The following is a 14,299-nucleotide window of genomic DNA, read 5'->3' on the forward strand; positions in this document are numbered from 1 at the left end:
CAACAACTGAGGATAGAAAAAATCTTCAGACACCCTCAACAAAAGTAGAGAGTAAAAGACAGAAGGAGGTGAAAAGGTGTTGTGCTGTCTTCTTCCCTGTCTTTATCTCTCCCCCTCTCCTCAGTAGAGCTATAGACGTGGAAGGAGCCTCTTCGTGAAATAAAACACGAGGGTTGAAAAATGTGTCTGTTTCAATCCAAAAGGGCCCCCCTCCTTCCGTTTCCTTCCCTCCTTCCCTTTCCTTCCCTCCTTCCCTCCTTCCCTTTCCTTCCCTCTGGGCCGGCGGAAGGCCTCGACGGCTCCGAGTACCGTTGTCTAAATCCAATACCTCTCCCAGAAGAAGAGGGGGAAACAGAAGCGAAAATGACAAGCAGATGAAGGGGATTTCAGACACCTGTTCTCTATCCCTCTCCTTTTCACTGTCTACTTTTCTCTTTCCTTCCCTCTCTCTCACTCTTGCTGTGACTACCTCTATCTAACCTGTCCTTCCCTTCTAGTAGCAGTCCCCCTACTTGTTTGTTTGTTTCTGTCTAGTCTTGCCAGTGGAGGCTGAGGCTGAGGGGGATGCAGTCAGATCCTCTAATTGCTGCGTCGCTCGCTCTCAGTCCCCGTCAGGCAGACAGGCAGCACCAAACCCAACACAGGACTGACTGCTTCTCTCTTCTATACTCCTATCTCACTCATTTTCTCTCTCTCTCTCTCTCTCTCTCTCTCTCTCTCTCTCTCTCTCTCTCTCTCTCTCTCTGTCTCTCTCTCTCACACACACACACAGTCTGGAATGACAATGACGACTGTCTGTTTGTAATGCTTGTTTATAATGCCTCCCAGTTTACTGTCTGTCTGTCTGTTTAAGAGCCATCAAGTTCCGGTCCAGGGGTGTACAGTGGGGCCTTTTACCCTCCTCTAGTGCTCAGCTGCCCCCCCTGGTCAGAATTCTGCCTCTTTTTCTGCCTCTTCCATCGTGCAACCAAGCAGCCAACCAACCAAGCAGCCAACCAACCAAGCAGCCAACCAACCAAGCAGCCAACCAACAAATCAGCTCCCAGCGGATCTCAGACAGACAGGCTAAATTAGGCTGAGGCAGGACGTCTCTAGAAGGATTCTGACAAATCTCAGTTAATTATCTCGCTTTCTTTATCTCTTCTCTCTCTCTCTCTCTTTCTCTCTACCTGTTTCCCTATATTCTTCTCTTCTCCGTTACCTCTCTCCTTCCTCGTTATCTATTCAGGGCAGTTTGTCCCTCTTCTCTCTCTGTCACCAAGGGAGGATCAGGAAGAATAGACTTGTTTCATAATATATTCCTCCTCACTGGATGAAGAGGTGGGGGAAAGGAGGGTGACCAGAAAAAGTGAAAAGTGGAGGGGAAATTGTTCCTTTAAAAAATAAGCCCACAGAAGGCGGGATTCCCAAGGGGGGACTGTCAACTACTTGGTTCTGCTGAGGGACCGGTCTGGAACAGACGCAGAACTTTGAAGTGAACAGAGTAAAGTCTCATAATCTAGACAGGATGTACAGCCGATAAATCCACCCGTGTACCACAATCTCATGTAGTTTTCTGGAGGAGCGTCACAGTTGAGTATTTCCTTCCAGGGAGAAACATCCCCCGAAGCTCAAGGTCCTCTACAAGCTGTTACACTGGCATAAACACCCCAAACCTCTAGATTTCATTAAATCCCATTGGATGCGGTTGTAATCTCTCACTGGAACAATTGTAGCACTGGTGGTTGTGCTCCTGGTGGGGGGGGTTCACTTTGCAGGGGTAGAGAGGTGGTCAGTATTGGGGTGCTGGATGCTAGCAGTTTGTCTTTATTCCCCATGGTGGGAACTGTGACTCCTGACTGACAAGGAAAGGATTCAGAAAGGTAGAGCTCATTCCACTAGGTTTCAGCCCTGTAGGAGAGAGAGAAAGGCAGAGAGAGGGAGAGAGAAAGGCAGAGAGAGGGAGAGAGAAAGGCAGAGAGAGGGAGAGAGAAAGGCAGAGAGAGGGAGAGAGAAAGGCAGAGAGAGGGAGAGAGAAAGGCAGAGAGAGGGAGAGAGAAAGGCAGAGAGAGGGAGAGAGAAAGGCAGAGAGAGGGAGAGAGAAAGGCAGAGAGAGGGAGAGAGAAAGGCAGAGAGAGGGAGAGAGAAAGGCAGAGAGAGGGAGAGAGAAAGAGAGAGTATGTGACATTTGTGTCATTCTGGCTTATCACGCACACATTCTCCTCGTCCGACTCAACTCTGCCTGTCTTCCTCCTGTCTAGTCTGTCCGTGTCACTCTTCCACTGACATTACCTTCCATTTCCCTCTTCACCTCTTCCCTTCATTCATCTCTCTCTCTCTCTGCAGCTCAATCTCCCCCTTTACATCTATCTATCTTAGTTATCACAGTCTCCTATTTCCTTTTATCCCTGCTATCTTTCACAGTCCCTCCATATATATCTGTCCATCTTTCTATACAGCATCTGAGTGGATCTGTACTTTAATAAATCCTCTTACGGATCCGCCCCTTATTTTCAATTTTCACCTAAAATTACATATCCAAAACTAACTGCCTGTAGCCCTGAAGCGAGGATATGCATATTCTTGGTACCAAACACTTTGTTTGTGGAAATGTGGAAGGAATGTAGGAGAATATAACAGAATAGATCTGGTAAAAGATAATACAAAGAAAAAACCAACAGTTGTTTTGTATCATCATCTATGAAATGTAAGAGACAGGCCATAATGTATTATTCCAGCCCAGGTGTAATTTAGATTTTAGCCACTAGATGAAAGCAGGGTATGTGCAAAGTGGATATTGATCCAATGAACCATTGCCTTTCTGTTCAACATTTTGTATCAAGACTGCCCTAATGTGCCTAATTTTTTTATTAATAACTTTTCATGTTCAAAACTGTGAACTCTCCTCAAACAGTAGCATGGTATTCTTTCATTATAATAGCTACTGTAAATTGGAAAGTGCAGTTAGATTAACAAGAATGTAAGCTTTCTGCCAATATCAGACATGTCTATGTCCTGGGAAATTGTCTTGTTACTTACAATCTCGTGCTAATCGCGTTAGCCTACGTTAGCTCAATCGTCCCGCAGGGGACACACCGATCCTGAAGAAGTTTTAACATGCCAGTCTCTCTCTATCTCGCTCACACTTTCACTCACATTCTTACTCTCGCACTCGCTGCTCCTTAAAGGCAACAGCTAAAACCACAGTCCAGAAGAAAAACACTGTCTCCTCAACAGGCAAAAGTCCAAGATAAAAACCAAATAAAAATAGACATATATATATATATATATAGTCAGGTTAAAACCACCTGTCTCCTCTCTCCACATATACAGCCATGTTTGTAAGTCGTTCTGGATAAGAGCGTCTGCTAAATGACTTAAATGTAAAATGTAAATGTTAAAACCACCTGTCTCCTCTCTCCACATACAGTATACAGCCAGGTTAAAACCACCTGTCTCCTCTCTCCACATACAGTATACAGCCAGGTTAAAACCACCTGTCTCCTCTCTCCACATACAGTATACAGCCAGGTTTAAACCACCTGTCTCCTCTCTCCACATACAGTATACAGCCAGGTTAAAACCACCTGTCTCCTCTCTCCACATACAGTATACAGCCAGGTTAAAACCACCTGTCTCCTCTCTCCACATATACAGCCAGGTTTAAACCACCTGTCTCCTCTCTCCACATACAGTATACAGCCAGGTTAAAACCACCTGTCTCCTCTCTCCACATATACAGCCAGGTTAAAACCACCTGTATCCTCTCTCCACATATACAGCCAGGTTTAAACCACCTGTCTCCTCTCTCCACATACAGTATACAGCCAGGTTTAAACCACCTGTATCCTCTCTCCACATACAGTATACAGCCAGGTTTAAACCACCTGTCTCCTCTCTCCACATACAGTATACAGCCAGGTTTAAACCATCTGTATCCTCTCTCCACATACAGTATACAGCCAGGTTAAAACCACCTGTATCCTCTCTCCACATACAGTATACAGCCAGGTTTAAACCACCTGTCTCCTCTCTCCACATACAGTATACAGCCAGGTTAAAACCACCTGTCTCCTCTCTCCACATATACAGCCAGGTTAAAACCACCTGTCTCCTCTCTCCACATACAGTATACAGCCAGGTTAAAACCACCTGTCTCCTCTCTCCACATATACAGCCAGGTTTAAACCACCTGTCTCCTCTCTCCACATACAGTATACAGCCAGGTTTAAACCACCTGTCTCCTCTCTCCACATACAGTATACAGCCAGGTTTAAACCACCTGTCTGCTCTCTCCACATACAGTATACAGCCAGGTTTAAACCACCTGTCTCCTCTCTCCACATACAGTATACAGCCAGGTTAAAACCACCTGTCTCCTCTCTCCACATATACAGCCAGGTTAAAACCACCTGTCTACTCTCTCCACATATACAGCCAGGTTAAAACCACCTGTCTCCTCTCTCCACATATACAGCCAGGTTAAAACCACCTGTCCCCTCTCTCCACATATACAGCCAGGTTAAAACCACCTGTCTCCTCTCTCCACATATACAGCCAGGTTTAAACCACCTGTCTCCTCTCTCCACATATACAGCCAGGTTAAAACCACCTGTCTCCTCTCTCCACATATACAGCCAGGTTAAAACCACTAACCATATAAAGACATGTTTATATTTTAGTCATTTAGCAGACACTCTAATCCAGAGCAATGTATAGTTAGTGTATTCATCTTAAAATAGCTAGGTGAGACAACAACATATATCTCAGTTATAGTAAGTGCATTTTTCCTACATACAGCCAAGATAAAGCCACTGTCTCTCCTTATACAATCCAGAATCAACCCTGGCTCTGCCCCATTCCTACCTAGCTTGCTTGCCAAATCTGCTACAGGTTTAGCCAACAATACCAAACATGCCAAAGCATGACAATGACAAAGCAGTTGGCTGAAGCAGAACCGATCTGGCTTCCAGGCTAAGTCTTACTGGTTCAGCCCAGATACTCAACTCTTTTCCCAGTTCATTTCACCTATTTTGTGGTCCGAGTCATCTTTGTATTCACATTGCTATGTTTAGAAAGGAACCAAAATCTTTTTCCAACATTCACTCAACATTCACTCAATGCACTGCAGGACAAGCCATTCTATCAGAATGTGTTATCGGACAGCTACTTACATTTTGGAAGCTAATAGATGGCATTTATTAAAGATGAGACATAATAACTGTAATCAGAACATACTATTAAGATGTACATATTATTGGTAACAGAATAAATAGCAGAAGAATAACTGCAGATTAAACAATGCTGTAATTGGAAATTCTACACCCAATGTAGACTACTGCCCCTTTAAGAGCTACAATTGATTTTGTACCCTATGTTGTGATTGTTACCAAATATGTTGGTGTCTTCTCACCAGTGGGGGCTGCTGAGGGAGGACGGCTCATGATAATGTCTGGAACAGAGTGAATGGAATGGCATCAAGCACATGGAAACAATGTGTTTGATGTATTTGATACCATTTAACTTATTCTGCTCCAGCCTCTACCATGAGCCCGTCCTCCCCAACTACGGTGCCACCAACCTCCTGTGCTTCTCACACTATTCAAACTCTACAATGGAATAAACAGCTGAATGAAGTTCTCTTAGCCTATAGATCACAAATGACAAATTAATCATCTGAACTAAAAACGTCACACGTTTGAGAATTTCTGTGCATCCTTGACAATCGCTAATCAATAGGCCATAACCAAAAACAGCATTTATTTTCTGCGAACCTGCACATCATCATCTTCTCTCTATTGTGGCACCAGTTTAAGAGGGTTTATGACAGGGGAAACGCTGTTGCAGTAGTCTAGTGTGAGGGTTTATGACAGGGGAAACGCTGTTGCAGTAGTCTAGTGTGAGGGTTTATGACAGGGGAAACGCTGTTGCAGTAGTCTAGTGTGAGGGTTTATGACAGGGGAAACGCTGTTGCAGTAGTCTAGTGTGAGGGTTTATGACAGGGGAAACGCTGTTACAGTAGTCTAGTGTGAGGGTTTATGACAGGGGAAACGCTGTTGCAGTAGTCTAGTGTGAGGGTTTATGACAGGGGAAACGCTGTTGAAGGAGTCTAGTGTGAGGGTTTATGACAGGGGAAACGCTGTTGAAGGAGTCTAGTGTGAGGGTTTATGACAGGGGAAACACTGTTACAGTAGTCTAGTGTGAGGGTTTATGACAGGGGAAACGCTGTTGCAGTAGTCTAGTGTGAGGGTTTATGACAGGGGAAACGCTGTTGAAGGAGTCTAGTGTGAGGGGTTATGGCAGGGGAAACGCTGTTGCAGTAGTCTAGTGTGAGGGTTTATGACAGGGGAAACGCTGTTACAGTAGTCTAGTGTGAGGGTTTATGACAGGGGAAACGCTGTTACAGTAGTCTAGTGTGAGGGTTTATGACAGGGGAAACGCTGTTGCAGTAGTCTAGTGTGAGGGTTTATGACAGGGGAAACGCTGTTGAAGGAGTCTAGTGTGAGGGTTTATGACAGGGGAAATGCTGTTACAGTAGTCTAGTGTGAGGGTTTATGACAGGGGAAACGCTGTTGCAGTAGTCTAGTGTGAGGGTTTATGACAGGGGAAACGCTGTTGAAGGAGTCTAGTGTGAGGGGTTATGGCAGGGGAAACGCTGTTGCAGTAGTCTAGTGTGAGGGTTTATGACAGGGGAAACGCTGTTGCAGTAGTCTAGTGTGAGGGTTTATGACAGGGGAAACGCTGTTGCAGTAGTCTAGTGTGAGGGTTTATGACAGGGGAAACGCTGTTGCAGTAGTCTAGTGTGAGGGTTTATGACAGGGGAAACGCTGTTGAAGTAGTCTAGTGTGAGGGTTTATGACAGGGGAAACGCTGTTGAAGGAGTCTAGTGTGAGGGTTTATGACAGGGAAAACGCTGTTGAAGGAGTCTAGTGTGAGGGTTTATGACAGGGGAAACGCTGTTGAAGTGGTCTAGTGTGAGGGTTTATGACAGGGGAAACGCTGTTGAAGTAGTCTAGTGTGAGGGTTTATGACAGGGGAAACGCTGTTGAAGGAGTCTAGTGTGAGGGTTTATGACAGGGGAAACGCTGTTGAAGTGGTCTAGTGTGAGGGTTTATGACAGGGGAAACGCTGTTGAAGTAGTCTAGTGTGAGGGTTTATGACAGGGGAAACGCTGTTGAAGGAGTCTAGTGTGAGGGTTTATGACAGGGGAAACGCTGTTGAAGGAGTCTAGTGTGAGGGTTTATGACAGGGGAAACGCTGTTGCAGTAGTCTAGTGTGAGGGTTTATGACAGGGGAAACGCTGTTGAAGGAGTCTAGTGTGAGGGTTTATGACAGGGGAAACGCTGTTGCAGTAGTCTAGTGTGAGGGTTTATGACAGGGGAAACGCTGTTGCAGTAGTCTAGTGTGAGGGATTATGACAGGGGAAACGCTGTTGAAGGAGTCTAGTGTGATGGTTTATGACAGGGGAAACGCTGTTGAAGGAGTCTAGTGTGAGGGTTTATGACAGGGGAAACGCTGTTGAAGGAGTCTAGTGTGAGGGTTTATGACAGGGGAAACGCTGTTGCAGTAGTCTAGTGTGAGGGTTTATGACAGGGGAAACGCTGTTGCAGTAGTCTAGTGTGAGGGTTTATGACAGGGGAAACGCTGTTGAAGGGTGTCTAGTGTGAGGGTTTATGACAGGGGAAACGCTGTTGAAGGAGTCTAGTGTGATGGTTTATGACAGGGGAAACGCTGTTGAAGGAGTCTAGTGTGAGGGTTTATGACAGGGGAAACGCTGTTGAAGGAGTCTAGTGTGAGGGTTTATGACAGGGGAAACGCTGTTACAGTAGTCTAGTGTGAGGGTTTATGACAGGGGAAACGCTGTTGAAGGAGTCTAGTGTGAGGGTTTATGACAGGGGAAACGCTGTTGAAGTGGTCTAGTGTGAGGGTTTATGACAGGGGAAATGCTGTTGAAGTAGTCTAGTGTGAGGGTTTATGACAGGGGAAACGCTGTTGAAGGAGTCTAGTGTGAGGGTTTATGACAGGGGAAACGCTGTTGAAGGAGTCTAGTGTGAGGGTTTATGACAGGGGAAACGCTGTTGCAGTAGTCTAGTGTGAGGGTTTATGACAGGGGAAACGCTGTTGAAGGAGTCTAGTGTGAGGGTTTATGACAGGGGAAACGCTGTTGCAGTAGTCTAGTGTGAGGGTTTATGACAGGGGAAACGCTGTTGAAGTTGTCTAGTGTGAGGGTTTATGACAGGGGAAACGCTGTTACAGTAGTCTAGTGTGAAGGTTTATGACAGGGGAAACGCTGTTGCAGTAGTCTAGTGTGAAGGTTTATGACAGGGGAAACGCTGTTGCAGTAGTCTAGTGTGAGGGATTATGACAGGGGAAACGCTGTTGAAGGAGTCTAGTGTGAGGGTTTATGACAGGGGAAACGCTGTTGCAGTAGTCTAGTGTGAGGGTTTATGACAGGGGAAACGCTGTTGAAGGAGTCTAGTGTGAGGGTTTATGACAGGGGAAACGCTGTTGCAGTAGTCTAGTGTGAGGGTTTATGACAGGGGAAACGCTGTTGAAGGAGTCTAGTGTGAGGGTTTATGACAGGGGAAACGCTGTTGAAGGAGTCTAGTGTGAGGGTTTATGACAGGGGAAACGCTGTTGCAGTAGTCTAGTGTGAGGGTTTATGACAGGGGAAACGCTGTTGAAGGAGTCTAGTGTGAGGGTTTATGACAGGGGAAACGCTGTTGCAGTAGTCTAGTGTGAGGGTTTATGACAGGGGAAACGCTGTTGCAGTAGTCTAGTGTGAGGGATTATGACAGGGGAAACGCTGTTGAAGGAGTCTAGTGTGATGGTTTATGACAGGGGAAACGCTGTTGAAGGAGTCTAGTGTGAGGGTTTATGACAGGGGAAACGCTGTTGAAGGAGTCTAGTGTGAGGGTTTATGACAGGGGAAACGCTGTTGCAGTAGTCTAGTGTGAGGGTTTATGACAGGGGAAACGCTGTTGAAGGGTGTCTAGTGTGAGGGTTTATGACAGGGGAAACGCTGTTGAAGGAGTCTAGTGTGATGGTTTATGACAGGGGAAACGCTGTTGAAAGAGTCTAGTGTGAGGGTTTATGACAGGGGAAACGCTGTTGAAGGAGTCTAGTGTGAGGGTTTATGACAGGGGAAACGCTGTTACAGTAGTCTAGTGTGAGGGTTTATGACAGGGGAAACGCTGTTGAAAGAGTCTAGTGTGAGGGTTTATGACAGGGGAAACGCTGTTGAAGTGGTCTAGTGTGAGGGTTTATGACAGGGGAAACGCTGTTGAAGTAGTCTAGTGTGAGGGTTTATGACAGGGGAAACGCTGTTGAAGTAGTCTAGTGTGAGGGTTTATGACAGGGGAAACGCTGTTGAAGGAGTCTAGTGTGAGGGTTTATGACAGGGGAAACGCTGTTGCAGTAGTCTAGTGTGAGGGTTTATGACAGGGGAAACGCTGTTGAAGTTGTCTAGTGTGAGGGTTTATGACAGGGGAAACGCTGTTACAGTAGTCTAGTGTGAGGGTTTATGACAGGGGAAACGCTGTTGCAGTAGTCTAGTGTGAGGGTTTATGACAGGGGAAACGCTGTTGCAGTAGTCTAGTGTGAAGGTTTATGACAGGGGAAACGCTGTTGCAGTAGTCTAGTGTGAGGGATTATGACAGGGGAAACGCTGTTGAAGGAGTCTAGTGTGATGGTTTATGACAGGGGAAACGCTGTTGAAGGAGTCTAGTGTGAGGGTTTATGATAGTGGAAATGCTGTTGAAGGAGTCTAGTGTGAGGGTTTATGACAGGGGAAACGCTGTTGCAGTAGTCTAGTGTGAGGGTTTATGACAGGGGAAACGCTGTTGAAGGAGTCTAGTGTGAGGGTTTATGACAGGGGAAACGCTGTTGAAGGAGTCTAGTGTGATGGTTTATGACAGGGGAAACGCTGTTGAAGGAGTCTAGTGTGAGGGTTTATGACAGGGGAAACGCTGTTGAAGGAGTCTAGTGTGAGGGTTTATGACAGGGGAAACGCTGTTACAGTAGTCTAGTGTGAGGGTTTATGGCAGGGGAAACGCTGTTGCAGTAGTCTAGTGTGAGGGTTTATGACAGGGGAAACGCTGTTGCAGTAGTCTAGTGTGAGGGTTTATGACAGGGGAAACGCTGTTGAAGGAGTCTAGTGTGAGGGTTTATGACAGGGGAAACGCTGTTGCAGTAGTCTAGTGTGAGGGTTTATGACAGGGGAAACGCTGTTGAAGTTGTCTAGTGTGAGGGTTTATGACAGGGGAAACGCTGTTGCAGTAGTCTAGTGTGAGGGTTTATGACAGGGGAAACGCTGTTGCAGTAGTCTAGTGTGAGGGATTATGACAGGGGAAACGCTGTTGAAGGAGTCTAGTGTGATGGTTTTTGACAGGGGAAACACTGTTGCAGTAGTCTAGTGTGAGGGTTTATTACAGGGGAAACACTGTTGAAGGAGTCTAGTGTGAGGGTTTATGACAGGGGAAACGCTGTTGAAGTTGTCTAGTGTGAGGGTTTATGACAGGGGAAACACTGTTGAAGGAGTCTAGTGTGAGGGTTTATGACAGGGGAAACGCTGTTGCAGTAGTCTAGTATGAGGGGTTATGACAGGGGAAACGCTGTTGAAGGAGTCTAGTGTGATGGTTTATGACAGGGGAAACGCTGTTGCAGTAGTCTAGTGTGAGGGTTTATGACAGGGGAAACGCTGTTGCAGTAGTCTAGTGTGAGGGTTTATGACAGGGGAAACGCTGTTGCAGTAGTCTAGTGTGAGGGTTTATGACTGGGGAAACGCTGTTGAAGTAGTCTAGTGTGATGGTTTATGACAGGGGAAACGCTGTTGCAGTAGTCTAGTGTGAGGGGTTATGACAGGGGAAACGCTGTTGAAGGAGTCTAGTGTGAGGGTTTATGACAGGGGAAACGCTGTTGCAGTAGTCTAGTGTGAGGGTTTATGACAGGGGAAACGCTGTTGCAGTAGTCTAGTGTGAGGGGTTATGACAGGGGAAACGCTGTTGAAGGAGTCTAGTGTGATGGTTTATGACAGGGGAAACGCTGTTGCAGTAGTCTAGTGTGAGGGTTTATGACAGGGGAAACGCTGTTGCAGTAGTCTAGTGTGAGGGGTTATGACAGGGGAAACGCTGTTGCAGTAGTCTAGTGTGAGGGTTTATGACAGGGGAAACGCTGTTGAAGGAGTCTAGTGTGATGGTTTATGACAGGGGAAACGCTGTTGAAGGAGTCTAGTGTGAGGGTTTATGACAGGGGAAACGCTGTTGCAGTAGTCTAGTGTGAGGGTTTATGACAGGGGAAACGCTGTTGAAGTGGTCTAGTGTGAGGGTTTATGACAGGGGAAACGCTGTTGCAGTAGTCTAGTGTGAGGGTTTATGACAGGGGAAACGCTGTTGCAGTAGTCTAGTGTGAGGGTTTATGACAGGGTTGAAACGGTCTGTGAGGGTTTATGACAGTAGTCTGTTGCAGTGTGAGGGATTATGACAGGGGAAACGCTGTTGAAGGAGTCTAGTGTGATGGTTTTTGACAGGGGAAACACTGTTGCAGTAGTCTAGTGTGAGGGTTTATTACAGGGGAAACACTGTTGAAGGAGTCTAGTGTGAGGGTTTATGACAGGGGAAACGCTGTTGAAGTTGTCTAGTGTGAGGGTTTATGACAGGGGAAACACTGTTGAAGGAGTCTAGTGTGAGGGTTTATGACAGGGGAAACGCTGTTGAAGGAGTCTAGTGTGATGGTTTATGACAGGGGAAACGCTGTTGCAGTAGTCTAGTGTGAGGGTTTATGACAGGGGAAACGCTGTTGCAGTAGTCTAGTGTGAGGGTTTATGACAGGGGAAACGCTGTTGCAGTAGTCTAGTGTGAGGGTTTATGACTGGGGAAACGCTGTTGAAGTAGTCTAGTGTGAGGGTTTATGACAGGGGAAACGCTGTTGCAGTAGTCTAGTGTGAGGGTTTATGACAGGGGAAACGCTGTTGCAGTAGTCTAGTGTGAGGGTTTATGACAGGGGAAACGCTGTTGCAGTAGTCTAGTGTGAGGGTTTATGACAGGGGAAACGCTGTTGCAGTAGTCTAGTGTGAGGGTTTATGACAGGGGAAACGCTGTTGCAGTAGTCTAGTGTGAGGGTTTATGACAGGGGAAACGCTGTTGCAGTAGTCTAGTGTGAGGGTTTATGACAGGGTTTGAAGTGACTAGTGGGGTTTAAACGCTGTTACAGTAGTCTAGTGTGAGGGTTTATGACAGGGGAAACGCTGTTGCAGTAGTCTAGTGTGAGGGTTTATGACAGGGGAAACGCTGTTGCAGTAGTCTAGTGTGAGGGTTTATGACAGGGGAAACGCTGTTGCAGTAGTCTAGTGTGAGGGTTTATGACAGGGGAAACGCTGTTGAAGTGGTCTAGTGTGAGGGTTTATGACAGGGGAAACGCTGTTGAAGTGGTCTAGTGTGAGGGTTTATGACAGGGGAAACGCTGTTACAGTAGTCTAGTGTGAGGGTTTATGACAGGGGAAACGCTGTTGCAGTAGTCTAGTGTGAGGGTTTATGACAGGGGAAACACTGTTGCAGTAGTCTAGTGTGAGGGTTTATGACAGGGGAAACGCTGTTGCAGTAGTCTAGTGTGAGGGTTTATGACAGGGGAAACGCTGTTGCAGTAGTCTAGTGTGAGGGTTTATGACAGGGGAAACGCTGTTGCAGTAGTCTAGTGTGAGGGTTTATGACAGGGGAAACGCTGCTGCAGTGTTATGTTTAATAAATGTATTATATAGTGTGTGTGAGGCAGGCTTACAATGATGGCAAAAAACAACATTTGAGAGTGCGCTGACCCTGGTGCTAGAGGGGGTACGCAGCTAGAGGTTGAATGTTTGAAGGGGTTCGGGACTATAAAAAGATTGGGAACCACTGATCTAGTATAAAGTGTTGTACCAGTTTAAGTGGTCTATGGTAGAGGTACATTTCTGAAATGCTATAAAGGCTAAATGTACCTTTTCTAAAAGCATGCTATTGTACCTGTGGGCTATATGTAAGAAAGGTACTATCTGAGGTATGAACTGGGGTACAATTACGTCCCTATAAGTGAAGTGACAAAGGTCCTACCTTACAGGGTACCACTACAGTAACAAATCTTATCCTGTTTCTAAGAGTGTATTCTATTCTATGTACCCTGCAACACTGGACATGTAACAGTTATATCAGTACAGCTTGTATGAAACATCTCTGTCTCTTCCCAGTACTATAACCCTTATCTAACCTATGTCAGCTGTTAAAGAGGCCGAACTGACACCTCCTCTCTGCATGCAGCCACAGGGGAGAGACGGTCCATTTGAGGTGAAACATTACAGTCCACTTAGTGTATCAGTTCCAATCAATACTAAATGTGTGGATGTTCCCGCGCTGACAGCCCAGTACCCACAGGAGCATGTAGTGTGCTAGGCTGTTGGCTGGGCTCATGGTGGTGGGTTGGAGGCGTAAGAAGAGGAGAGGACGGCTGTGTTGTTGGCTGATTGTTTGACACAAACACCATAGAACACACAGCCTGCCCTCTCTGGCATCACACACGCATGCACGCGCACACCAACAGACAGGCGTAGAATGGTCATCGTGGAAAAACGCAGAGACTATGTCCACAGCTTTTACAGTTACTGTACTGGCTGTGTCAATATAGAGACTGCCTTGTCTTCTCTGAGTGTCAATTCAAACAGAATGTGGAGAGTGTGGAGAGACAGAGAGATGGAGAAGAAGAGGGGGGAGAGGCAAGGAGGGGGGGAGAGGCAAGGAGGGGGAAGAGGCAAGGAGGGGGGAAGAGGCAAGGAGGGAGGGAGAGGGCGGGACAGAGAGGAGAGCAAGACATGGAATTGAGCCATTAGATTTGATAAAAATCCATCACACTAGAGGCTTGTTTATGTCTGCATGGAGCAGGTGAGGAGGATGGATGGATGACGAAAAGAGGACGGAAAGAAGGATTGATGGAGGGAGACATTGCAGAGCTTTAGGGGAAAACAGGTAGAAATATACTGAAATGGAAGCAAGGAAATTGAGGGAAAACTCATCAGGGATGCATATGGTGTAGCTAAATGACAAACGAGAGAAAGGGGAGAGAGATAACAAGACAGAGAGCAAGAAAGAAAGACAGAGAGCAAGAAAGAAAGACAGAGAGCAAGAAAGAAAGAAAGAAAGAAGAAAGAAAGAAAGAAAGAAAGAAATGGCTAGAGAGAGAGAAAGAGAAAAAGAGGGAGAGAAAGATAGAGAGCGAAAGGATGAAGATGAGGAATAGACACTCACCTATTCCAGTGGCCTCTCCACAGGCGAGCACAATCCCGTCTCTGTGATGCCAT

At 46.3% G+C, this 14,299-nt stretch overlaps 1 long non-coding RNA gene across 1 annotated transcript in view; it reads right to left on the reverse strand.

Annotated features, from left to right (window-relative positions):
- Nucleotides 1-1,331: 1,331 nt before the first annotated feature.
- The window catches only part of LOC123996394, a 13,809-nt gene continuing 841 nt past the window's right edge, over nt 1,332-14,299 (reverse strand). The window contains exons 2-3 of the long non-coding RNA XR_006831974.1: nt 14,247-14,299; nt 1,332-1,890 (exon numbers count right to left, since the gene is read on the reverse strand). The exon at nt 14,247-14,299 is cut by the window's right edge and continues 90 nt beyond it. This is a non-coding gene — a long non-coding RNA (uncharacterized LOC123996394). The remainder of the gene's footprint in view (nt 1,891-14,246) is intronic.

This window comes from Oncorhynchus gorbuscha, linkage group LG15, assembly GCF_021184085.1.
Source record: "Oncorhynchus gorbuscha isolate QuinsamMale2020 ecotype Even-year linkage group LG15, OgorEven_v1.0, whole genome shotgun sequence".
Taxonomy (NCBI): Eukaryota; Metazoa; Chordata; class Actinopteri; order Salmoniformes; family Salmonidae; genus Oncorhynchus; species Oncorhynchus gorbuscha.